Source organism: Colias eurytheme, chromosome 22, assembly GCF_061535395.1.
Source record: "Colias eurytheme isolate Ceu_HAF_F1 chromosome 22, ilColEury1 Martin Lab GWU primary, whole genome shotgun sequence".
Taxonomy (NCBI): Eukaryota; Metazoa; Arthropoda; class Insecta; order Lepidoptera; family Pieridae; genus Colias; species Colias eurytheme.
The window spans coordinates 6,911,399-6,926,979 of record NC_143001.1 but is presented as its reverse complement, the minus strand read 5'-3'; the positions used below and the strand labels follow the sequence as shown (position 1 = coordinate 6,926,979).

Genomic DNA, 15,581 nt, shown 5'->3' with positions numbered 1-15,581 from the left:
GAACCAGTTGACATTGACCTGTAGGTTGTATGGGATCGTGTGTGCGATAGGGACCAAGTTTTTTTAGTACATAGATTCTCAAGAAAGGTATTAGCATATAATTTAGGTTATAGACAAAATAGACTGAAACCGCGGGCGGAAAGCTTCGGATAAGAAGTTACTACTAAGTTGTCTAGTAATCTACTATATCTATACTTATAAAGCATAGGAAAAATGGGTTTCAAAATTTGTTTCACCCTTGAATAGGTACGTTATCTTCTTATCTTCTTATATATAAAAATGAATCGCAAAATGTGTTGGTAAGCGCATAACTCGAGAACGGCTGAACCGATTTCGATCATTCTTTTTTTATTATATTCCTTGAAGTACTAGAATGGTTCTTATGTAGAGAAAACGTATAAACATGTACCACGGGCGAAGCCGGGGCGGACCGCTAGTCCCTGATACAAGTCACTTCGATCAATGAAAATAGATGTCGCCTACACACTGTCGACTCCTGTTGAATCGCGCTAGTAAAATTTTCTTCCTTACTTTGATAATACGCTGTTGGTTTGTGCGAGTTTAAACGAATCTGATTAAAGATCAGATTCTGCAAAAAGTAAGACATATCAATGAACAAAGAATTGGGCATTGATGTCCAATTCTTTGTTCATTGATATGTCTAGTAGTATTCCGTATGCCCAATTCTTTGTTCATTGAAATGTTTTACTTTTTGCAGAATCTGATCTTTAATCAGATTCGTTTTAACTCGTATTTGTACTTGATATTGATAAAAGAACGTTTTATTTATGACTTACGTACTCTCTCTGGCCTTTTAACTATCTCCAGACACAACCATACGATAAAATCGTTCCGTTGCGACGTAGCAGAAACACAAACAAACAAATTCACATCCGCTTTTCACACCCAACCCACGGGTTTTCCGAGATAAAACCTTCATTTCATCAAAATCCGTTCAGTGATTACGGTAAGAAGAGACAAACAGATAGAGCTACTCTATATTTTTTAATATTAGTAGGGTTTTATTTTTAACACGCTTTTATTAGCTTCACCTTTGTATGTCATCGATTCCAAATGACTCGATTTGACCCACTTTATAATAATATATTTAATTCAAACAAGCTCGTGTTTGTAACCGACTGAGAAAGAAGGAGGAGCGTTGTTCGAATGTATGTTTATTTCTTTAGTACATCCTACAGTCCAAATAACAGATTTTGTCTTATGAAGTGTCGTTGTAATCAGAATTGTGGTAGTAACTACATAAATTAACAGTCATTTTCTTTTCATAATAATATTAATCGTCATTGTTTAAAAGTCACATCCAGTAATTTAATTCATAGTCAAATAGCCACGTGTTTATCTAGGACACCTTCACTTTCGGAACAAACTAGTTTCTTCTCCCGTCGTTGCTCGGCTTTCGCTGTAATCTAGAGAATTCTTTGTTAGCCACTTTCACTATGGCTTATTTGTGTCCTTCAATAAATTGTTACGCCTAGTGACTTAAAAACTACCTACGAGATGGAGTTAAATTAATCCTACTTCATTACATATTATAAAAAAACACTTTCTCTGTTCCTATATATCCCTATGTATGCTTAAATCTTTAAAACTATGCAACGAATTTTGATGCGGTTTATTTAAATAGTTAGAGTGATGCAAGAGGAAGGTTTTAGCACGTTTTAGTATGCAGAAAGCATAGTATATTAGAAACTAGGTTTCCACCCGCGGCTTCGCCCGCGCAGTCAATGAAAAACCCGCATAGTTCCCGTTCCCGTGGGATTTCCGGGATTGCGTCATTTTCCCGGGATAAAAAGTAGCCTATGTCCTTTCTCGGGTATCAAAACATCTCCATACCAAATTTCATGAAAATTGGTCCAGTAGTTTAGGCGTGATTGAGTAACAGACAGACAGACAGCGTTACTTTCGCATTTATAATATTAGTATGGATGCGTAATTAGAGTAGGTAAATAGGTTGTCACCTATTTGTTCTGCTTCCATGATTTAAAACATTTTGATATTGTCAATCGATCGATATCGATAATGTTGATACTGAATATGTAGTTGTTACCTTTATGCAAAAACGGCAAAACCAATCTGGATGTAATTTGGCAGTCTTAATAGGTAGGTACTAGTTATCATTAATGCTATGCGAATGAAGCCAATTTCAGATAGTCGTGATTTTAAGTATAAATATTTAAGTTATACATATTAATAAATTAAATGTTTTTGTTACAGATGCATTCACCGTTTCACGTGATTAGAGGTACGTTTATTATTTTGCGGTGAAGGAAATCAACAAAAAACTGCATTCTACGATGAAACAAATGTATCTCTTAGCCAGCGTAGTAGATTATGACCTGCACCCTCATATTCCTGTTGAGGCTGGGATTCAATGTAACGTATAAATAAATAAATAATAAATAAATATTTTCGGGACAGTTTTCACGCATGGCACGATCTGATCCCATACTAAGCTTTCGCTTGTGTTATGGAAACCAGATGGCTGTTAAACATACATATATAATTTAAAATAAATACCTATATAGATAATTAACACCTAGACACAGAGCAAACATGGAAATGTTCTTCACACAAATATTTGCCCCGGGTGGGAATCGGACCCACGACCAGAGGCTTGGAAGGCAGGGTCACTACCAACCAAGCCAACCGGCTAGTATAAAATAACATGAAATAAATAGAAATGTCATTAATTTATTTAATTATGGGGGTCAACACGAGCCACTAAACCTAGACTAAATAGACAAATAGTACTTGGTAAAACCTGTTTTGGGCTTAATTTTGCACAGAGAATCTAGCTTTTCAAAGTATTATTCCATGTCGAACTTATTTAAATCAAACATGAATCTTTCCTAATATTATAAAGCTAAAGAGTGTGTTTGTTTGAACGCGCTAATATCAGGAACTACTGGTCCGATTTGAATAATTATTTCGGTGTTAGATAGCCCATTTATCGAGGAAGGCTATAGGCTATATATGATCACCCTAAGACCAACAGGAGCGGAGCAATGCGGGTGAAACCGCGGAGCACAGCTAGTTATTTATAAACACTTTTGCTAGTTGTTGAATCATCATAATAGGTACATTAAAATGACTGTTCAAAACAGTTTCTACAAAGACGAACCAAAAACACAATAACAAAATAAAGCACGATTTAAAACCGTTATTTCTCGATGTCGTAATATCCTTGAATGGAAGCATGAATTATTAATATTCGATCACCTTTCAATGCTATTGTAAGCAAATAATGTGAGATTGATTGACTTATGTATGTAATATTTTATTCACACCTATTGTTAAGTTACTGTTAAAAGTTTTAATATTAATAGTACTCTTTAGATATAGAATACTACGAATAACGAAACCTCTAAAACTACATGGAATAAATCTATACTTAATATTACTAAGCTGAAGAATTTGTTTGTTTGAACGCGTTAATCTCAGGAACTACTCTTCCGATTTGAAAAATTCTTTCGGTGTTAGATAGCTCATTTATCGAGGAAAGCTTTAGGCTATATATCATCACGCTAAGACCATCAGGAGCGGAGCAATGCGGTTAAAACCGCGGGGCACAGCCTTATAAAATATATTGTTTTAAGATTTTAACGAAATTAATTGTGAAATCGATCTAAAATTGATTAATTGATCTTTATGAAATTATGTCACTTTACCTTTCTTTATATTAACTTTTAATTCATGTACCTACTATGCGGGCGAAGCAGCCAGCGGCCCAACGCTAGTACAATTATTTTATAAGTGAAAACATACAGTTATTATGTCTATTTGTGTGTCTACCTTGTGTCTACTAACAGAGCTTTTCCGTACTGCTTTTAGATAAATTTGACTTAAAACAGTAACTTATATTTGACTTTGGTTTTTCTATTATTTTCATACTAAATAGTTTAACCGTGAAAGCGTAACAGACTGACAGATTTTCGCATTTATATCAGTATAACAATTAAATAATTCTAAACCTTTAGTATAGAAGCAATTAAATTTTGCAACAATTTTGATTGTCTAATTATCTCGATTTCGTATTGGTAATTATAACAATTAATACGTTTAACTCTATTATAATTAAAATATAATGAGATAAATCGTTTAACTTTAAGATCATTGAGGTTAAGGACAGTTTACTGTGTTCAATTTTATGATGGGTACTAAATACTGACATTAAACTAATAATTAAACTAGTAATTTGAACTAAAACTGAAACTAGAAATCGATTAAAGAACTCAAACTTAAACTTTAACTCAAGTACAAACTCAAACTCTAACATTTGATAAAAGTATACTTAACAATAAATATTAATAACACTACATAATATCTACTTTAAAGTAAAACAATTTAACAAATAAAAATTTTAAACGAATACATATATCCATACTAATATTATAAATGCGAAAGTAACTCTGTCTGTCTGTCTGTTACTCAATCACGCCTAAACTATTGAACCAATTTTCATGAAATTTGGTATGGAGATATTTTGATACCCGAGAAAGGACATAGGCTACTTTTTATCCCGGGAAAATGACGCAATCCCGGAAATCCCACGGGAACGGGAACTATGCGGGTTTTTCTTTGACTGCGCGGGCGAAGCCGCGGGCGGAAACCTAGTAATGATATAAAATAAAAATAAAGTCAATGGTAATGAAAAAAATCGTGGCAATTATTAAAAAAAATAAATCAATTATATTTAATTTTATTCAAGTACATTACGAAGCTTACAAAAGCTCACAAAAATATTACTAGAAGACAATGTATAATGTCGAAAGGCGTCAAATGTGGGCGGCGTCTGAAATGCAAGATTTCTAACTGTGCTTGCAACAGCTGTTATATCAGACTGTTGTAGCACAAGTTATATATCTAGCATTTTGTGAAATTTCCAGTTCATACAAAATTAGACATGAATGTCATTTTCTGACATGGACTTGATGATGTATCGAACAACATCACTGTGATTTTTTTTGTAAAATCTCAGCTATGTGTAAAATATTATTGATAACAAACAACTGCTCTTTATGTATAGACAATGTAAGTTAGGCCAATTAAACGGCCAACACTATAACAATAACATCAAGCGTGCTTTATTATTTTGTTTTCTACTCATTAAATTTACAAATACATAGAGCCGTACCCCAACGTTAAAGCCAAAAAAGGAATAAAACATTATAATTAGATATTCCATTTCGTAACTAAATCAATCAAGAAATCGACCTTTGAAAAAAATGTGGAGGGTAGATTCACATTTTTTTCATACATATCTATTAAAGACAACTTATTAAAACTACCTATATCATAGAGATTAAAATAGCGAACAGATACTGTAGTTGCCCTTAGCAATCTCCATTTTGTTTTATTATCTACCGATACTATTACATTGGAAACCGGTAGCTGTGTAACTTAATACAGCTTACAGCATTTGGCGCTCGTACTTGGTATAAAAATATAAATAAAACTGCATTTAAAGGGAAATCAAGCGATTATTATACATGGAGCTTCGGCTATTTATGGAGAAAAAGAATATAAAAAAGAATGTGTTCTTGTCATATAAAAAACGCAGACTTATATTGCAATTTTCCAAACCAGAATGTCTTATCTCTATGACGAATATATTGTGAACTGATTTCTGTGTTTATCGACTATTTTTCTATTGTTTCATATGCTTTCTAAGTAAAATATACGATTTTATTTGTTATATAATTCTTAATATACATTAATTATGAGGAAGAATAGAAATTAGAGCAAGTAAAAGAACAAAGGTTATTCTACTACACGATATTTTTTCTACTCTTTCGCATTAAAACTATCAACTTTGCCCCTTTCAAATATCATCTATCCTTTTCTATCTCACACAAAATCGTATTTGCATCTCCACTATCAAACTTCAGAGGTCACCTTATATAATATCAATGATGTAAAAAGAAATCACTTTAGTTTTAGGATACATAAAATGTTTTAGAAGCCATTAAGATAAGCTTACATTGAAAATCATTTACTATATAATGTCTACTTCCGCCCGTGACATTGCTTGTTTTTTTTTACTATTAATTGTACTTTGTTGAATAAAGAGATACATACTCTAAAAAGAAAAAAAAACTAGACCTACATCACTCATATAGAAAACTAACTAGATACTGGTGCAATTTATTTTTATTAGCTTAAATACTTAAGAATATATACGATAATATATAATATATATATACGAATAATAAATACAATTCCTATACCTAGAGCTAGTTTTCTATGCTTTGCTTACGGTAGATATGATGTAGATTACGCTGAAACAAAATCGATTTGATACAAGAATTGATTGGTTATGTTCTATAATTCATTTATTTAATGTGTGGTGTAGATACGCTTTTATTTTAGAAATAATATGTTATGGTTCTAGATGTATGTGTTGAGAAAAAATAAATATGTTGATAGGCTTATTACTTCATTAGAAAACTTCAATCAACGCACATAAGCTTGTAATTCAATTCATCAAAAAGCTAAATTATCAATAACCTCAAGCAAAGCCGCGTATAAAAACTAGCTAAACAAAAAAAGCGTGTGTGCCAGGCACACGTGTCAGAAATTAACTTTTTGGCAAGATTCAAAGATACCAAAATCGTCGTCTTACTTCATGACGTGACGGTATTCCCATGACGCGACCTTGAATTTACTCTCAACGAGCCTAAAGAAGTTTCACTTCAGCATGTGACAATATAATTTTATAAAACGTGTCACGGTGTACGTATATAATTACGTCACAAACACTTTCGCCAGACAAAATGAAAAGTGACCGATTTTACTTACCCGTAACATTAGCCGGCATGACAATTGCCCATGCTTCTATTGTCTTGCGACGGTGAAAGTTATAATTGTTACATTATTGTCAATGTGGAAATGTCTAGAACTTTCTTAAAGGTTACGAAAGTGGTGGTCTGAGCAAATTTGGGGTTGTGAAGTATGAAGGATTTGTTAAAAAGAAAATACATTTTCTTTAAAATGACGTGAATTTGATTTGAAAACATACAACGGTAACTTATGTTAGCAAAATGGCTATACAAAAAAATATGTTGTGACGATTCAAAAGTGCTTTTAGAAGTCTAATTAAATAAATAAATGTTTGAGTTTGAGTATCAAAGCATGAAAGTGCGCTTTACAATTTTTTATCCTGGGTCTCATTTAAATCTATACAAATATTATAAAGAGGAAAGGTTTGATTTTTTGTTTGTTTGTTTGTATGAATTGAATAGGCTCCGAAACTACTTGGCAGATTTGAAAAATTCTTTCACTGTTGGAAAGCTACATCATTTCTGAGTGACATAGGCTAGGTTTTATCCCGGAAATCCCACGGGAACGGGAACTATGCGGGTTTTTTTTGAAAACGCGGGCGAAGCCGCAGGCGGAAAGCTAGTTTCTAATAATCCGTCAGTCCTCGGATCACAGACACAATAGAAAATCTATTGTGTCTCGGCCCGATCGGGCCGCTCGGTGGTCAATGGGTTAAACGTCTCAAGTCTCAACCTCAGGGATAAAAAAATTGTAATAACATAATCTTTCTTATCTCAACTTCTAAGTTATTAATATGAAGCTTATATCTGTCAAGGTGACAGACATTATATCTGTCAAACTTGAATAGAGTTGTGTTTAGGAAAAACATATAATGCGACTTTAAGTCACGACATAGTTAAGGTTTACATATCATGTGTTTATATGAACGTGTAAAATGTTATAAAAATATACGTTCCGGCATTGAGTGGAGAAATAATACATGTACATGCTTTTGAATATATCTGCAACAAAATTATTTGCTTCATGTGGAGCTTATCCATACCTATATTATAAATGCGAAAGTAACTCTGTCTGTCTGTCTGTTACTCAATCACGCCTTAACTACTGAACCAATTTGCATGAAATTTGGTATAGAGATATTTTGATACCCGAGAAGAACATAGGATAGGTTTTATCCCGGAAATCCTACGGGATCGGGTTTTTCTTTGAAAACGCGGGCGAAGCCGCGGGCGGAAAGCTAGTCTTCAATAAATCGATTTTTTATAGTTTCACATATTATTAACGCTTTAAAATTAACAAATATCTTTACGTTTCTTATATCAATAAATATAGAGGTAAATAAAGAAGAAAAATACACATGTGCTTATGCATTCTTCTTCGATGAATTATTACGATGTCCACAGTCTTAAGTCGCAAGTTGCGTATCGCCAGTCGCTAGTCGTAAGTCGCAAGTCGCAAGTCGCACCATAAACAACCTCATTAAATAACAAATACCGAGCCAATGACCGAGGTGTGGTTTGAATTAATTGATTTTTTGTATGAATACTTCTAGTGAACGGCTGAACAAGATCTGATAAACTAGATTATAATTTGTCCTAATATTGAGGCATGTCAGTTTGTTTTTTGTGTCTTGACTCTTGTAAGAAAGCTTTTTTTCTTGTATTGTAATGACGTCTTCTTTTAAATATATTGTAATAAAATTCAATGACAAAGGGTCGTTTACCACCGCTAAAAATCTAAATGACTAGCTTAAAAGTTAAAAAACTATAACATTTGCCATTCAGAATAGTGTATATTTATTAAATTTCCCAAATTTGTACAGACGTTTTTGAATTTAAATAATATGAATGTATGTAGATTTAAGATAAGATATATGAATATCACTCTATTCCTTGATCTTCACTGTAGTATTTCTAAGTTTTTGAATCTGCAGAGGTAACTGATTAAGTTAATTAAATAAGTTAAGTACTTATTATACGTGTATAAGGTCACAGATTTATTAACTTTGTTGGGAAAATCAAAATCATGTCCAAAAGTGTACCGTGAGAACAGCTGTACCAAAAGTGATGTAACGGACGGATATAGTTGTAAAATAAAACGGTTACTTACCCAAACGCTTATGTAATGTTGACCTATCAACGGTACTAAGTTATAAGTTTGAGTTGTAGTCTGAGAGTTGGTGAAAAGAATGTTCTATGTGAATTACTTTTCTATGGAACTTTCTGTAGTCGATATTCAAACAATGTAATCCTAATAGACAATGACTATAACTCAGGAAATATAGAAATGCAGAAATAGGTTGGTAAGTATATTTATAAGTACGACTAAATCCGTTAGTATGGACTTTGTTTGTTATTTATTACGTAATATTAAACAATCATGACGATCGCGATAGTGAAAAACGAAAGTCGTAATTTTTAAAGATTGATAGGAAACGATGTATTATCTAGGTATAATATATTTAATTAATAGAAATAAGAAATATAACTATATTATTAAATATTAATTAATATTACTATATTATTAATTTTACGATATTTGAATAGAATAAGATACACCACATATATTTGAAAAATATCTACCTAATATTTTTTATAATTCGATATTCTAAACATAGTAAAACGCGGTAAAACATCTTTCTTTGCATAGCTCTTAAGCCACAGCACTTAGTCACGCTAAATCCATCTCTATTATCATTCACGCAGAACGCAAAATGGAGTACGTTTGTCCACATAATTATCTGCCTCATATCAAATTGGTTCCGTATTTATACCGCTCTATTATGGGTATGGATAGCAAAAAAAGGATTTTTTATTTTTTCCAATATTCAGGAGCTTATAATGAATTATGTACTTATAAGTTATAAGTTATAACATACATTCGTTTTATTTAATTTAATTTTTATTTATAAGACTAGCTTACCGCCCGCGGCTTCGCCCGCTTTGTCTAAAACCTAATAAATTATATACTAACACCTTCCTCTTGAATCATTCTATCTATTACAAAAACCGCATCAAAATCCGTTTCGTAGTTTTAAAGATTTAAGCATACATAGGGACATAGGGGCAGAAAACTAGGGACTTTCCTTTGTTTTATACTATGTAGTGAAGATAAAGACATATTTGTTTTCATTGCTTATCAATTACAATATTTCAGTACTAAGTGCCAATATAAATAAGTAGTATACTAATATAATAATTTATAACATAGTAAAGTAAGACGAAAGCTCATCATTAGGTACATTTATCTCTTGACGAAATATCTAAAGGGTCAGAAATGTATGTAGAACGCACGTGTATTGCACTCAAATGCACTGCAGTAAATCTCATTATTTACATAATACTTGTTAGTATTGTTGGTGTTTTAGCACATTTCACGATATCGTGCCGATAAATAGTCCTCACGACCCTAACGGAAGGGCCACGATCCGTTAACGAAAGATAACCTTGGGATCGTGTTATAATCAGCTTCCGAACGTTGTATTAGCTCAAGATCTGTTTTGAGCAATATATTGCTGTGTGTGGTTTACATTGTAGAGTTGGTATGAATTTGGACTCGTGAATCGAGTTGTGAGCGCGCAATGTATGTTAAGATTTTAGAGAATTAATTGATGGCACAAAATAAATATTTTTGTTATGTATAAATAGTCTGTCATCTAAATGTAGGTTAATATAAAAGTGAGAATAAAAAATTAAAAGAAAATGTTTTTGCTGACCGTACTATGATTAAAGTTCAATAAAACTGTAAACTGTGTGGTTTAATGAGATGATGTGACGCAATTTTTTCTGCTTTCCGTACCTACTGATTGATTAGTCGTTAATTTTGGTAAGTTTAACGGTATTTTTATGAGTTTATTGAATGATGAATCTGTTTATTAGACTTTATTGGAAAATAATAATTTATAATGGAGATACTAAAACTTAGTCAAACGCTTTTTTAAGTTTAAGTTTAAGTTTTCATACTGTGCAATATACATATATGTACATTGCACAGTATGAAAACTTGACAATATAATCTCTTTTTTTAGCTATTAAACAAAACCGACCAAACTACTGTTTCAACACCACCACAATTCATTTAGCAGTTTGCAATTTCCCATACTAGACAAAAATTCAAATATGCAACTTATGTTGTAAAATTAGTCTGTTCAACTAATTTTACCTCACTACCAAACGAAACCTGGAGTTACAACTAGTTTCATAACAAACATCTATTCGTCTCTAAATCACATGCTAAGCTTTTAAGCCCCAAGTTCACTTAACCACTATTTATAAGCTACACATGTATTTAAGCCCTGTTTACTTTAGCTGCCTATGTGGTTAGGACCCGTTTACATTACTGGCTATGTGGTTAGGGCCCGTTTACATGCCACAGTATAGTTAAGGTATGTTTACATTGGTGTATGGTTACAAAAATTGTCTGATTGTGCGTGTTTCCGTCTTACGTACTGATTATTGACTATTTTCCTATTATTTATCTTACTATAGGGTAGTTTAATTTGATGTTATGAAATCGTCTTTCCTGTGTTTTTCATGTTTGTGTGTTTGTGCTTTACATGTAAAAGAATTAAATTATTACCTTAAATATATACACGCAAAAAACCGGAATGCTATAAAGTCAAAAAGTTCGACGACATGTGATATCTGTCCAACAGCATTTGGCCAGCGTGGTGGATTAAATACTATAAAATGAAACTTACATAATTTGAAAATCACTTCAGAAGAAACCTTTAACAAAAGAGAAGAATGTCTATCTCTTCTGATAAAAAAAGAGTGATTTTTTTTTAAAAGAGTCTGATATTTCGTTTATAAGCATTCAAATGCTTTATAATAAGAAAATTCGCGGGTTCGAATCCGGTTTCGTGATCGAGTTTTTTCTATATCTCAAAGGAAATCATCTCTTTTCGCCAATAGGAATACTCCACCAATATATGTGAAAATTAAATATTACTTTTTAGTTCTAATATAAAAACTTTACCCTATTTTAAATATATGCTTAACTAAATAACATGGTAATCATCTGCAATTAGTGTAAAACTGATTTGTGTGAAATAAACCGGAATGACGGACGAAAGGTATAAAAAAGTCGGAAAAAAGTTTTTAAATTGACAGCGGAGTGACATTTTAATTAAACGTCACTTTTTTTAGTCTTTCGTTACTCCGAGATTATAATCTCAGCAATTTTTTTTTGTTGTTGATAAAAGTTCCATGTTAACTGGTTTTTGAAAAAAAGCGGTAAAAATTTTAACTTCAAAATGGCCTTATAATCATTATCTATCCGAATATTAGTATAGAAATACCATAATGTAAGAATAGAAATAACAATTATTATGCAATATTATTAATAAAAAAAATTTAAACTGAATACCAAACATCATATTTTTTCATACCATCTTAATATTATTAACTTCGGTGCATGTAAAAGTCCCTTATTTCCTAAAACCACAAAATGTAAAAGGGTCATTATAACACGTCATATCAAATACGAAAAGGCGGCGTCTTTATCTTATGGCTGGTTCACACTTTGATTAGTGCGAGTGCAGGTGATGAGTAGTACTACGTGTGGACAGCGACTGTTTAGTGCGAGTGTTTAGTAGGCTGTGTAGTAAAGTGAATAGAAGCGTATTCTATTTTTTTGCGAGTGGACTGCGAGTAGCCACGTCCCGCGCGCCCTCCCTTCCCCCTCACTCGCAGTGTGCCTGCCTAAACACGTCTGGACAGGAGTGTTTAGTGTTTAGTGTTTAGCGTAGTGTGTAGCGTCGCGAATTTCACCATTGTCCTGCACTCGCACTAATCACCTGCACTCGCAGTTGAATTGGACACTACTCGCACTACACACCTGCACTCGCACTACACACCTGCACTCACACTAATCAAAGTGTGAACCAGCCTTTATTATTAAAACAAGTTTATTTTAAACTAATAAACAGTTGCCCTTGAATGAGTCACTCGTTTTAAAGATGTTAATATTTTGGAGATTATAAAGAATTAGTTTTTTTATTGTAAACGGATCTTTAGTAGTTTTTATTTGGAATAGTTTTTATGTCGGGCTTTATAATAATGAATTTATTCATTAGTTCTGTGTTTTCAAACAATACAATTAGATCTATTTTTTATACAAATATGTTATTATTTTAAGGATAAATGCCGAAAATAAGTCACGAATGACTTAGATTCATAAAAACATTTTAATGTTAGTTGAACAACAATTTTCTACGTTCAGTTATAAATTCATCTATTTTTTAAAAACATCGAATAAAATTTTTTCTTCCATTATTGCATAATATTTTCGCTCTCAAAACCAATAATTATGAGTAAAAACGAACCAGTCCAAGTACATCATTATATCAAATTTAAAATTTAAAAAGTTCAAACATTTTTCATTCCCGATATCGATCGGTATGTGGAACTTAAAAAATCGGTCAAGTGTGAACCGGACTCGCAATACTAAGGATTCCGTAGTCCGTACAAATAAGCTAAAGACTGCAAAAAAATTGTCACTTATCCTATTTATGCCAGTGCAGTGTCCCTCGATTTTTAACAATTTTTTTTTATCAGCTTCACCTGTATGTTGTATGTTTGTATGCAACCGACTCCTTTCGACTCGATTTTGACCCACTTTATCGGCCAGATTTAATTCGAACTTTGTATACTTCATCTGAGTCTGCGGGTTTTATAGTTTTTTTTTTAACTACATTAATTATTTGTAGTTGCTAACTAGGTACCAAGGTTCATGATATATTATAGCCTAATTACGGACGAACAACAGCGAGGTCTCAGTAATAGTGTCTGTTTCAACGATTTCTCTACGGAACCCTAAAAAGCGACTAAAACCTGATTATAATTATCTGATATGAATATAATGGTCGTTTTGGTTATGACAGATCACGTGACTCGAGATCGTAGCATCAATCTTTATTAATGCTGCTTTTGTCACGCGTGTAATGTATAGCGTATTAATTAAAATGAGGTTTTGTATCTACCTTTCTTTTGAATGAATCTTTCTTTTTTAAACACAATGAATTGGAAAGAATTGTCTATCGGCATTTTCGGCGTCAAAAAAAGAGAGTGATGTCTGAATGTTTTTTGCGTTTGTTACCTCCAAACATTGGATATTGTTGATTCTTTTTTTAGTTGATAGCTCCTCCTTGTGTGTCCCATTTTTAATTTGGTCTATTTCTCACAATTTTCAGGCGGTTTAGTTTTTTTTTTTATAAATCACAACGTATCGGAAATTAACTGAAACTAACATCACAGTTCTAACATTCGCGATATTTTACTTTTCAATGAACTAATTAATGAATGATGAAAGAAATTCAAATTTCGAATTCGATTTTTTTAATCATCTATCATAATTTTGACAACCGGCCAGTTCTGTCGTTCTGTTCCCGTTTTGTAAAGCTTGACAAATGTGAAATTTAAAATTCGAATCAGCGCGTTCCATTTTTTGCAAATCATAATTTTGACAAATGTAAACCCTAAGTGTAAACCCAAAGAATACTTCAATCATTCTTATCTTGATGATTTTTAGTATTTATTAATATGCTTTTATTAAATAGCATCACCTGTATGTTTGTATGTAACCAAGAGCTTATTTTAACTGTGTTTTTACTTTTATAGACTATAGGTATTCTTTATTTTTAGCTATGAATTATATTAATTTTAATTCCAGTTTTGTTGACGTAAGAACTGGCATTGCCATGTAAATTGTTTCTTTAGTCACAAAATGAATATTAATTTTATACGAAAAATAAAGCATTACTAAATTTGCTCACCCATTTGATTTACAGCCGTTGTTTGGTATTCTACAATATGGCGATCGCGCGTTGCCATGGTAACGTTCATATATCATGACCAACGTGATTTATCTTAACTGATTCACTTCCGCGAATGTGGAGTCAAATAATTATTTTGTTTAATATATATGACGTGTTTAGAGACTTTAAGGTTTTGTATACATTTTAGTAGCAATATTTTGGGTTCGATTGTTATACGTAATTAAATATTCATTGTTAACTAGGTTTCCGCCCGCATAGTTCCCGTCCCCGTGGGATTTCCGGGATTGCGTCATTTTCCCGGGATAGAAAGTAGCCTATGTCCTTTCTCGGGTATCAAAATATCTCCATACCAAATTTCATGAAAATTGGTCCAGTAGTTTAGGCGTGATTGAGTAACAGACAGACAGACAGAGTTACTTTCGCATTTATAATATTAGTATGGATTGATGAATTTAGGAATCTATAATGTAGTGACTGATTAAAAAAAAATGTGTGCGTGTACTAGTTAGTGTACACACGTAAGAAGTGAAACTTCTTTATGACCTTATTTTTCAAAAAATAATTTACTATATGCAACTTTACAGAAATACGTCGAATCACGCATGGTAGGGATAAGAAAAAGATGGCGCGTAACGGAAAAATGTCACGTGTAACGAAAAAATGTTACACTTAATTTTTTTCCAACCCCAATAAAGAAGTTTCACTTCAAAAATTTCAAGAGTAAAAACGGTTTTGTGTTTTAATTTGAACGTAATCAATAAATAGGTTTTGTAACTGCTGTAAGGGTATCCAAACACCGTGTTGATATCTATGATGGATTGAACTTCCTTATCCAATAATATTCGAGTAATGTAAACTGTATCTAGACTCAGATTATCATGTCGTTCCAACTAATGATATGCCTAGGCACTGACGATAGAACATTAGTATTTCTAGCTTGTTTTGACATTGGATTAATGATTTTCAATCTTGTATGCTATTAATCTGATAATTTTCTATTGCA

The 15,581-nt window shown here is 32.3% G+C and overlaps 1 protein-coding gene across 2 annotated transcripts in view; it reads left to right on the top strand.

Moving 5' to 3' along the window:
• The window catches only part of sano (CABIT domain-containing protein serrano), an 89,805-nt gene that overhangs the window by 18,451 nt on the left and 55,773 nt on the right, over positions 1 to 15,581 (top strand). The window contains exon 2 of one of the 2 annotated variants that reach the window (XM_090115149.1): positions 2,236 to 2,263. The exons of the other annotated variant lie outside the window; for it this stretch is intronic. The gene's annotated coding sequence lies outside the window, so the exon portion shown is untranslated. The remainder of the gene's footprint in view (positions 1 to 2,235; positions 2,264 to 15,581) is intronic. 2 annotated transcript variants of the gene reach the window in all.